Raw genomic sequence first — 9,089 nt, 5'->3', positions numbered from 1 at the left:
TGCAATCATTTTTGCAAGATATTCCTGGCTAAAACACTGCAGCTCCTATCCACAACAGCCAACTACTGAGGCCAGTATATTATCACGCCGAGCGTACGGACGTCGTTATGAGCGAAAATGGATCGTTTTGTAACGCCACCAAAAAACTCCAGGAGCACAAGAGAGATACCCTCCACCTCAGAAACCACCGGTGAAAATGCAAGTGGCGAGGCGGCACCTGCTGCTGATGTAGCAGCTGATAAGGGTAAGAGCAAACGAGAGAAGACCCGGAAATATCCAGGTAATTATCTGAAGTTCGGATTGACCTTCAAGGAGACAGATGGCATCGAATCACCAACGTGTGTCATTTGCTCTACTGTGCTGTCAAACGGATCTATGAAGCCATCGAAGCTGCAGCGTCACTTGGAGACAACCCACAGCCACTTAAAAGACAAACCTGTTGAACACTTCCAAACGAGTCTCAAATCCCTCCGAGGTCAACAGACATCGATGAGAAAATCAGCCAAAGTTGGTGAGCTAGCTTTGAAATGCTCTCATCGAGTTGCTCTTGGGATTGCCCAGAAGAAACAGCCGTACACAATTGGATGAATCAACACGTGTCAAAGGACGACCGGCTTCTGGCGTTTGTGCGCTTCGTCCATCAAAACTAAACGCGGGAGGACGTTTTGTTTGGTAAGCGGCTTCCTGAACGCACAACTACTTCTGAAATCTTCAAAGCGATGGATGTTGTTTTTTTCCAGAGAAAACGACTTTCCGTGGACAAAATGTATCGTAAGAACCACGGCTGGTTTAAAAAGTGGACGGATGGCGCTTGTAAAGGACGCGGCTCCGCAGGTGATTTGGACGCACCGCGTGCTACACAGGGAGTCGCTCGTCTCCAAAGACGCGAGTGCTGAATTGTCAGATGTCGCGGACTCGCTCGTGAAAGTTGTGGATATAGTGAAGAAGAGTGCTTTGAAAACGCGTCTCTTCTCTAATCTCTGTGCTGCTGAGGGAGAAGAACACACTGAGCTACTGTACCACTCTGAGGTTGGATGGTACAGAGCTGGCTGCACTTTCCACCGACAACGTCTGGGTCACCAAACTTGCGTATCTTTCTGGCATTTTTGCCGAGCTAAACGAACTGAACAGTTCCACGCGAGGTCGCAATCCACGTGCCGTTCAGCTGTGTGACAGAATGGAAGGCTTTCTCCAGAAAGATCAGAATATTCTCCGTGTTTCCATCAGTGGATGAGCTGGGAGATTCTGCTGCGCTCTCCCCTCCCGTAACACTCGGAGGCGCTCGACGGTCAATTGAGGAACTACTTTTCTGAGGCCGACTCCCGGCGCGGGGACGAGACGTGGACACGGTTTCCATTCAGAGACAACGCAGCGGACGGCGCACGCCTGACGGTGACGGAGGAGGATCAGCTCATCGAACTATCCACTGACAGGACGTTCAGAAACACGTATGAGACTAAAACACTCGCCCAGTTCTGGATCTCTTGCCAGAAAGACTTTCCACAATTGGCAGCAAAAGCTACGATGAGCCTTTTGCCCTTTGCAGCAACATATCTTTGCGAAAGTGGATTTTCCTCACTCACCTACCTGAAAAACAAATCCAGGTGAAGACTGCAGCCTGAGGCTGATATGACCTTCTGCCTGGCAACCTCCATCCATCCAAGGATAGATCAGTTGTGTGCTACTCATCAGGGTCAGGCATCTCACTAATGTGGGAATAGGCCTACGTGTGCCATCCACATGGCTTGAGGATTCACTGACCCCCTACATGTATGTTTAAAAAGACAAACATCAATCTGTCCGTTATTTTAATAGTTCAGTATTGTATGGGGGAGCCAGAGCCAGATACCATTTACTGTATGTGGTCAGGGACTGCTGCAGTGGGACAGATGTGTGACTTTCAAACTGTGTTTCTAGTTTAACATTTTCTCAATTTTAAAAACAATTTGGACAGAAGATCAACAGTTTTTGAAGCAGTGGAATTTTGGGAAAAGACACTTAATTTAATAGACAGCTGGGTTGCCACCTCTGAAAATCTTTTTCTTCACTTGTTCATACATATATGCTGTCACATATGTATATTAGGGCTTCACAATTGACCTTATCAAATATAATACAATAGATCAGCTGCATCAAAACAAGTTCTCCTACTCTCCCTCCACAAATAACAATGCAGGCTTACAGCGAGTGATGCAGTGAGAGAAAAACCCTTGCTCAAGGGTTGTGTTAATCAAATAAGACAAGACACTGAACTGTATTTTTTTTTTTTTTAGGTTCAGTATCAGATTCATTAAGCTGCTGCATTGAAGCTAAACACAAGAGCGTTTCCTTTATGTTGTTCAAAGTTGATGTGCCGGTGTCATGCTGAGTTCTGTCTGCCTGCTGAGAACAGAATACAACTGTTTACATGCCTGTATGCATGTGTTTATATGCAAGACGCATATACAGTGGGTACGGAAAGTATTCAGACCCCTTTAAATTTTTCACTCTTTGTTTCATTGCAGCCATTTGCTAAAATCAAAAAAGTTCATTTTATTTCTCATTAATGTACACTCAGCACCCCATCTTGACAGAAAAAAACAGAAATGTAAAAATTTGTGCAAATTTATTAAAAAAGAAAAACTGAAATATCATAGGGAGTATTCAGACCCTTTGCTGTGACACTCATATTTAACTCACATGCTGTCCATTTCTTCTGATCCTCCTTGAGATGGTTCTACTCCTTCATTGGAGTCCAGCTGTGTTTAATTAAACTGATTGGACTTGATTAGGAAAGGCACACACATGTCTATATAAGACCTTACAGCTCACAGTGCATGTCAGAGCAAATGAGAATCATGAGGTCGAAGGAACTGTCCAAGGAGCTCAGAGACAGAATTATGGCAAGGCACAGATCTGGCCAAGGTTACAAAATAATTTCTGCAGCACTCAAGGTTCCTAAGAGCACAGTGGCCTCCATAATCCTTAAATGGAAGAAGTTTGGGACGACCAGAACTCTTCCTAGACCTGGCCGTCCAGCCAAACTGAGCAATCGTGGGAGAAGAGCCTTGGTGAGAGAGGTAAAGAAGAACCCAAAGATCACTGTGGCTGAGCTCCAGAGATGCAGTAGGGAGATGGGAGAAAGTTCCACAAAGTCAACTGCAGCCCTCCACCAGTCGGGGCTTTATGGCAGAGTGGCCCGACGGAAGCCTCTCCTCAGTGCAAGACATATGAAAGCCCGCATAGAGTTTGCCAAAAAGCACATGAAGGACTCCCAGACTATGAGAAATAAGATTCTCTGGTCTGATGAGACCAAGATTGAACTTTTTGGCATTAATTCTAAGCGGTATGTGTGGAGAAAACCAGGCACTGCTCATCACCTGCCCAATACAATCCCAACAGTGAAACATGGTGGTAGCAGCATCATGCTATGGGGTTGTTTTTCAGCTGCAGGGACAGGACAACTGGTTGCAATTGAAGGAAAGATGAATGCGGCAGAGATATCCTGGAAGAAAACCTCTTCCAGAGTGCTCTGGACCTCAGACTGGGCCAAAGGTTCACCTTCCAACAAGACAATGACCCTGAGCACACAGCTAAAATAGCAAAGGAGTGGCTTCGGAACAACTCTGTGACCATTCTTGACTGGCCCAGCCAGAGCCCTGACTTAAACCCAATTGAGCATCTCTGGAGAGACCTGAAAATGGCTGTCCACCAACGTTCACCATCCAACTTGACGGAACTGGAGAGGATCTGCAAGGAAGAATGGCAGAGGATCCCCAAATCCAGGTGTGAAAAGCTTGTTGCATCATTCCCAAGAAGACTCATGGCTGTACTAGCTCAAAAGGGTGCTTCTACTCAATACTGAGTAAAGGGTCTGAATACTTATGACCATGTGATATTTCAGTTTTTCTTTTTTAATAAATTTGCACAAATTTCTACGTTTCTGTTTTTTTCTGTCAAGATGGGGTGCTGAGTGTACATTAATGAGAAATAAAATGAACTTTTTTGATTTCAGCAAATGGCTGCAATGAAACAGTGAAAAATTTAAAGGGGTCTGAATACTTTCCGTACCCACTGTATGTAGGTGCAAGTGAAGCATACTATTTTGGCCCAGATGGCTCCTCATAGCTACCAGTTTCTGCACATTCAATGAAATTAACATTGGATATGTCATACAGGTGCTTATTGATGTGGAAATAATGGGAAATGCATATGCAGTTGAAACCAGAAGTTTACATACACTGTGCAAAAAGACACATAACACTTTTTTTCTCACTGTCTGAAGTTAAATCAGACTAAACCTCTCCTGTTTCAGGTCTGTTAGGATTACCAAAATTATTTAACTTTTGCTAAATGTCACAATAATGAGAAAGAGAGTTTCTTAGAGAATTTTATATTACTTTCTTTGAGGTCAAAAGTTTACATACACCAAAAGTACTATGTCTTTAAACAACGTGGGCAAGCCCAGATGATGATGTCATGGCTTTTGAAGCTCCGGATAGGTTAACTGATAACATGTGAGTTAATTGAAAGCACACCTGGGGATGTATTTTAAGGCCACACCTCAAACACTCTGCTTCCTTGTTTGAAATCATGGGAAAGTCAAAAGAAATCAGGGAGAGAATCGTGGAGCTCCACAAGTCTGGTTCATCCTTGGGTGCAATTTCCAGATGCTTGAAGGTGCCACATTCATCTGTGCAAACAATTATACGCAAGTATAAACATGGGAATGTCCAGCCATCACACCGCTCAGGAAGGAGACGGGCTCTGTGTCCCAGAGATGAACGTGTTTTGGTCCGACATGTGCAAATCAACCCCAGAACAGAAGCTAAAGACCTTGTGAAGATGATGGCTGAAGCTGGTAAGAAAGTGTCATTATCCACAGTAAAACGAGTCCTGCACCAACATGGGCTGAAAGGCTACTCAGCAAGAAGGAAGCCATTACTCCTAAAGAAACATAAAAAAGCCAGATTACAGTTTGCAAAAAGACACCAAGACAAAGACCTTAACTTCTGGAGACATGTGCTGTGGTCTGATGAAACTAAAGTGGAGCTGTTTGGCCATAATGACCACCGTTACATTTGGAGGAAAAAGGGGGAAGCTTGTAGACCTGAAAACACCATCCCAACTGTGAAGCATGGAGGTGGCAGCATCATGTTGTGGGGCTGTTTTGCTGCAGCAGGAACTGGAGCTCTTCATAAAATAGACGGCATCATGAAGAAAGAACATTACCTGGAAATATTAAGGCAACATCTCAGGACATCAGCCAGGAAGCTAAAACTTGGGCGCAAATGGGTCTTCCAAATGGACAATGACCCTAAGCATACTGCCAAAATAGTTAAAAAGTGGCTTGAGGACAACAAAGTCAATGTCTTGGAGTGGCCATCACAAAGCCCTGACCTGAATCCCATCGAAAATTTGTGGGCAGATCTGAAAAGGCGTGTGCGAGCGAGGCGGCCAACAAACCTGACTCAGTTACACCAGTTCTGTCAGGAGGAATGGGCCAGAATTCCAGCAGAGTACTGTAAGAAGCCTGTGGAAGGATACCCAAAACGTTTGACCCAAGTCATGCAGTTCAAAGGCAATGCTACTAAATACTAAGGAACTGTATGTAAACTTTTGACCTTGAAGAAAGTAATGAAAAATTCTATAAAATATTCTCTTTCTCATTATTGTGACATTTAGCAAAAGTTAAATAATTTTGGTAATCCTAACGGACCTGAAACAGGAGAGGTTTAGTCTGATTTAACTTCAGACAGTGAGAAAAAAGTGTTATGTGAAAAAAAAAAAATCAAATGTGTCTTTTTGCACAGTGTATGTAAACTTCTGGTTTCAACTGTATTTACGGTGTGTTGCTTATGTGTACAGGTATGAGCCCAGTTCACACTTGGTTTCAACCCTGGACATCAACAGTGAGACTGGATGTCTTCCATTTTATGAGAAAATTTACTCATGGTCTCACAACCGAGCACCATCCACTGTACGGTACCTTTTGCTCAAAGTCATCCAACTGCAACAAAAATACCTCACATGCATCCAAAATCCCCCAGAACCGTCCAGCTGTACACAAACGTTGGATCCAGCTTACAGGAGGGAGACAAAGCTCTCGATGTTCTGCGATGTGGCAGAAGCTCTTCTTCTATGGAGAGCTTTCATCGCCAACAGTGCAGTTTCATCACAGGCAAGATAAAACTACATCTTTGAGACATTTCTTTTACATGACTGCTGTTGAATCAGTTGTCTCAAAATTAAAAGAAAAATTAAATTTTTCTGTTATCTATCTTTTTGTCTTGTGAGGTTGGAGATGCAATGCTCTGCATACGCAGATGTACATGCTTGAGGGTGCATCCAGATGCAACATCAATCATGCTCATCAAGCTCTCGATATGAGTGCTGCATCAAAAACCTTTTGTGCTCCATTTCTTCAAACATATTTTATAATTATACAAACAATCATAACAAAGAATGGGTCAATTATTACGGCAGACTGAAAAAAACCTTTTGTTCCAAATTTTTCTCCAGACTTAATGACTGACAAAAAATAATTGACTGTGATGCCTTGCTTCAGGAGTGCAGCTTCCCCAGCAGGTCAATGTGGCTGAAACCCCTCCTGGAGGGCAGGGAGCTCCCATCTGAGCCCATGCAATATGGACACACAGTTATAGAATTCCAGGAACCTGAAAACCATGAGGGTGAGGCAGTGATTCATTGGCAGATGCAACAGACCCAGACCAGTGTCTTCTACTGCACACTGGAGCTGCACCAGGCGCCGGCTCCACCCAAGTAGCATAAGACAGACCTGGGGTACAGCACAGGCCTGGTTCCCTTTTTAGCCATCACCAGCTCCATTATTCTCAGAGCTCGTCCACAGGGCCAGCTCATGGCCAGCTCCAGCACTGGGGCCAACTCCAGCACCGGGACCACTGGGGCCAGCTCATGTTCCATGGCCAGCTCTAGCACTGGGGCCAACTCCAGCACCTAGGCCACCGGGGCCAGCTCCAGCACCGGGGCCACCTCCAGCTCCATGGCCAGCTCCAGCACTAGCTCCTCCAGCTCCACACAATCACCACCGTGAGTGGAGATAACGAAGGGCAGCTCTTGAAGATCAGGAGCGAGTAGCAACAGGGGAGCCTCCAAGGAAGAGACACAGTCAAGAGACATACCACCTATGTCTGTAAAACGTGTGGCCAGTCAAAGACCAAACTTACTGGCCATACAAGGTAAGGGGGAAATGGTACTGTCCAGACTCTGACCAGACCATTGAAGAATGGAAGAGCACTCTTTGACAGGTGTGTATTTATTATTGTATATTTTTGGTGATTATTTTGGAGTTGCTTTGTTTCTGATGTGTTTGTAGTTTTTAAACAGTTTTCAATACTGTTATTATATAGAGTTTTTGATAAGGTTGTTTAATACCCTCATGGATTATTCATTAGAGTTCATTGTTTAGGGCAGGGGTGTCAAACTCATTTTAGTTAAGGGGCCACATACTGCCCACTTTGATCTCAAGTGGGCCAGACCAGTAAAATCATAGCATAATAACGCATACATAACGACAATATTTCTCTTTGTTTAAATCATCAAATTTTAAGGTCTTTCTACAATAAACTAGAAACATAAAGACCAAAAACTCAGACATCAGCCCACTGTTTATCTGCCCCGGCTCTCCTCTGCCGATTCCCTCGCTTTGTGACGCGTTTGACAAAGCGAGCAGCGAGCGCTGCTGCCTGTGGCACCGAGCGCTTCTTCCTCCGGAGCAGACGTCGCATTTACGCTGTTTTTGAAGCAATTACTGGATCGATTAAAAAAAAAAAAATAACAAAACGTTTGTACTCATAAACCTCCATATTCTCATAGAAATGCAATTTATGTCTTTCTGTAATTTTCACACTTAGCAAAGTCATCCAGCGGGCCGAGCTGGACCCCCTGGCGGGCCGTATGTTTGACACCCCTGGTTTAGGGCATTGACCTCGTCTGACGTTACGGTGAGCGTATTGCGTCACTTCCTGTCTACAAACATTGTGACTAGTTTTACTTCTCTCTGCTATTTCAGCTTCTTTTCCTGAATTATACGTATTTAAACTCTCTCCACACTTCTTCTAATCTCAAGTTAAAACTCACGTTTGCCCTTCTTGAGCAATTATACTGTTAAATCTTTGACCAACGTTCACTTAACTTGGTGTTTTGGTACTGCTAGCTTAGCAGTTAGCAATGGCTTCCCTCTCTCCCTCCACCTTTTCTTTTTCCTGCTCGGTGTGTGACATGTTTAGTTACGACCCTGCCTCCCTTAATGATAATGCTACCTGTAATAAATGTAGTGTAGTTCGGGCTCTGGAGGCCAGGGTCATAGAATTAGAATCGCGGCTGTGCACCATGTTATACAACCAGCTAGCCGTAGGAGCTTCTCAGGGAGGGGGTGCGCAGCTGGGCAGCTGCCCAGGGCTACAGGCTTAGTTAGCCGGTCCCCCGCAGCACCCGAACAGCCGAGCGGCTGAGTAACAGTACAACGGAGGCATAGTCCCAAGCAGAAGCCCATGGTTCACCACCGACCTCTTCACGTCTCCAACTGATTTTCCCCACTCGGCAAAACACCCGCTGAGAAACCAACCCTGGTTATTGGAGACTCTATTTTGCGGAACGTGACGTTAGCGAAACCAGCGGCCATAGTCAGATGTCTTCCCGGGGCCAGAGCGGGCGACATTGAATCAAACCTGAAACTGCTGGCTGATGCTAATCGTAAATACAGTCAGATTGTTATTAATGTTGGCAGTAACGACACCCGGTTACGCCAATCTGAGGTCGCTAAAGTTAATGTTGAATCGGTGGGCAATTTTGCAAAAACAATGTCGGACTCTAGTTTTCTCTGGAACCCTTCCAGAAAAATATGAAATACATAGAAATGTTTTAAGTGTTTGAATATCTAAAGCGTATGTCCTGTATAAAAAAAATCCATAATAAAACAAATGGAATGGTCAAATCTTTCATAATTACATTCAATATCTATTAATTGAATCACTACATCAACCTGAAGCCTCCTTATGATCACTTATCATTTGCACTGTCAAAGTGACTGCATTACACCTTAAACGCACCCCTTCCTGTATTGTTTC

The 9,089-nt window shown here is 44.3% G+C and overlaps 1 pseudogene; it reads left to right on the top strand.

Moving 5' to 3' along the window:
• The first annotated feature begins 8,190 nt into the window (after window positions 1-8,190).
• On the top strand, window positions 8,191-8,867 carry LOC138614910 (uncharacterized; annotated as a pseudogene).
• Window positions 8,868-9,089: the final 222 nt, after the last annotated feature.

Source organism: Brachyistius frenatus, unplaced genomic scaffold (assembly GCF_029030835.1).
Source record: "Brachyistius frenatus isolate BFR_SWC_R1_liver_20210118 unplaced genomic scaffold, ASM2903083v1 Contig_614, whole genome shotgun sequence".
Classification (NCBI taxonomy): domain Eukaryota; kingdom Metazoa; phylum Chordata; class Actinopteri; family Embiotocidae; genus Brachyistius; species Brachyistius frenatus.
Note: the sequence above shows the minus strand (reverse complement) of the source record. Positions and strands in the feature narration are given on the sequence as shown.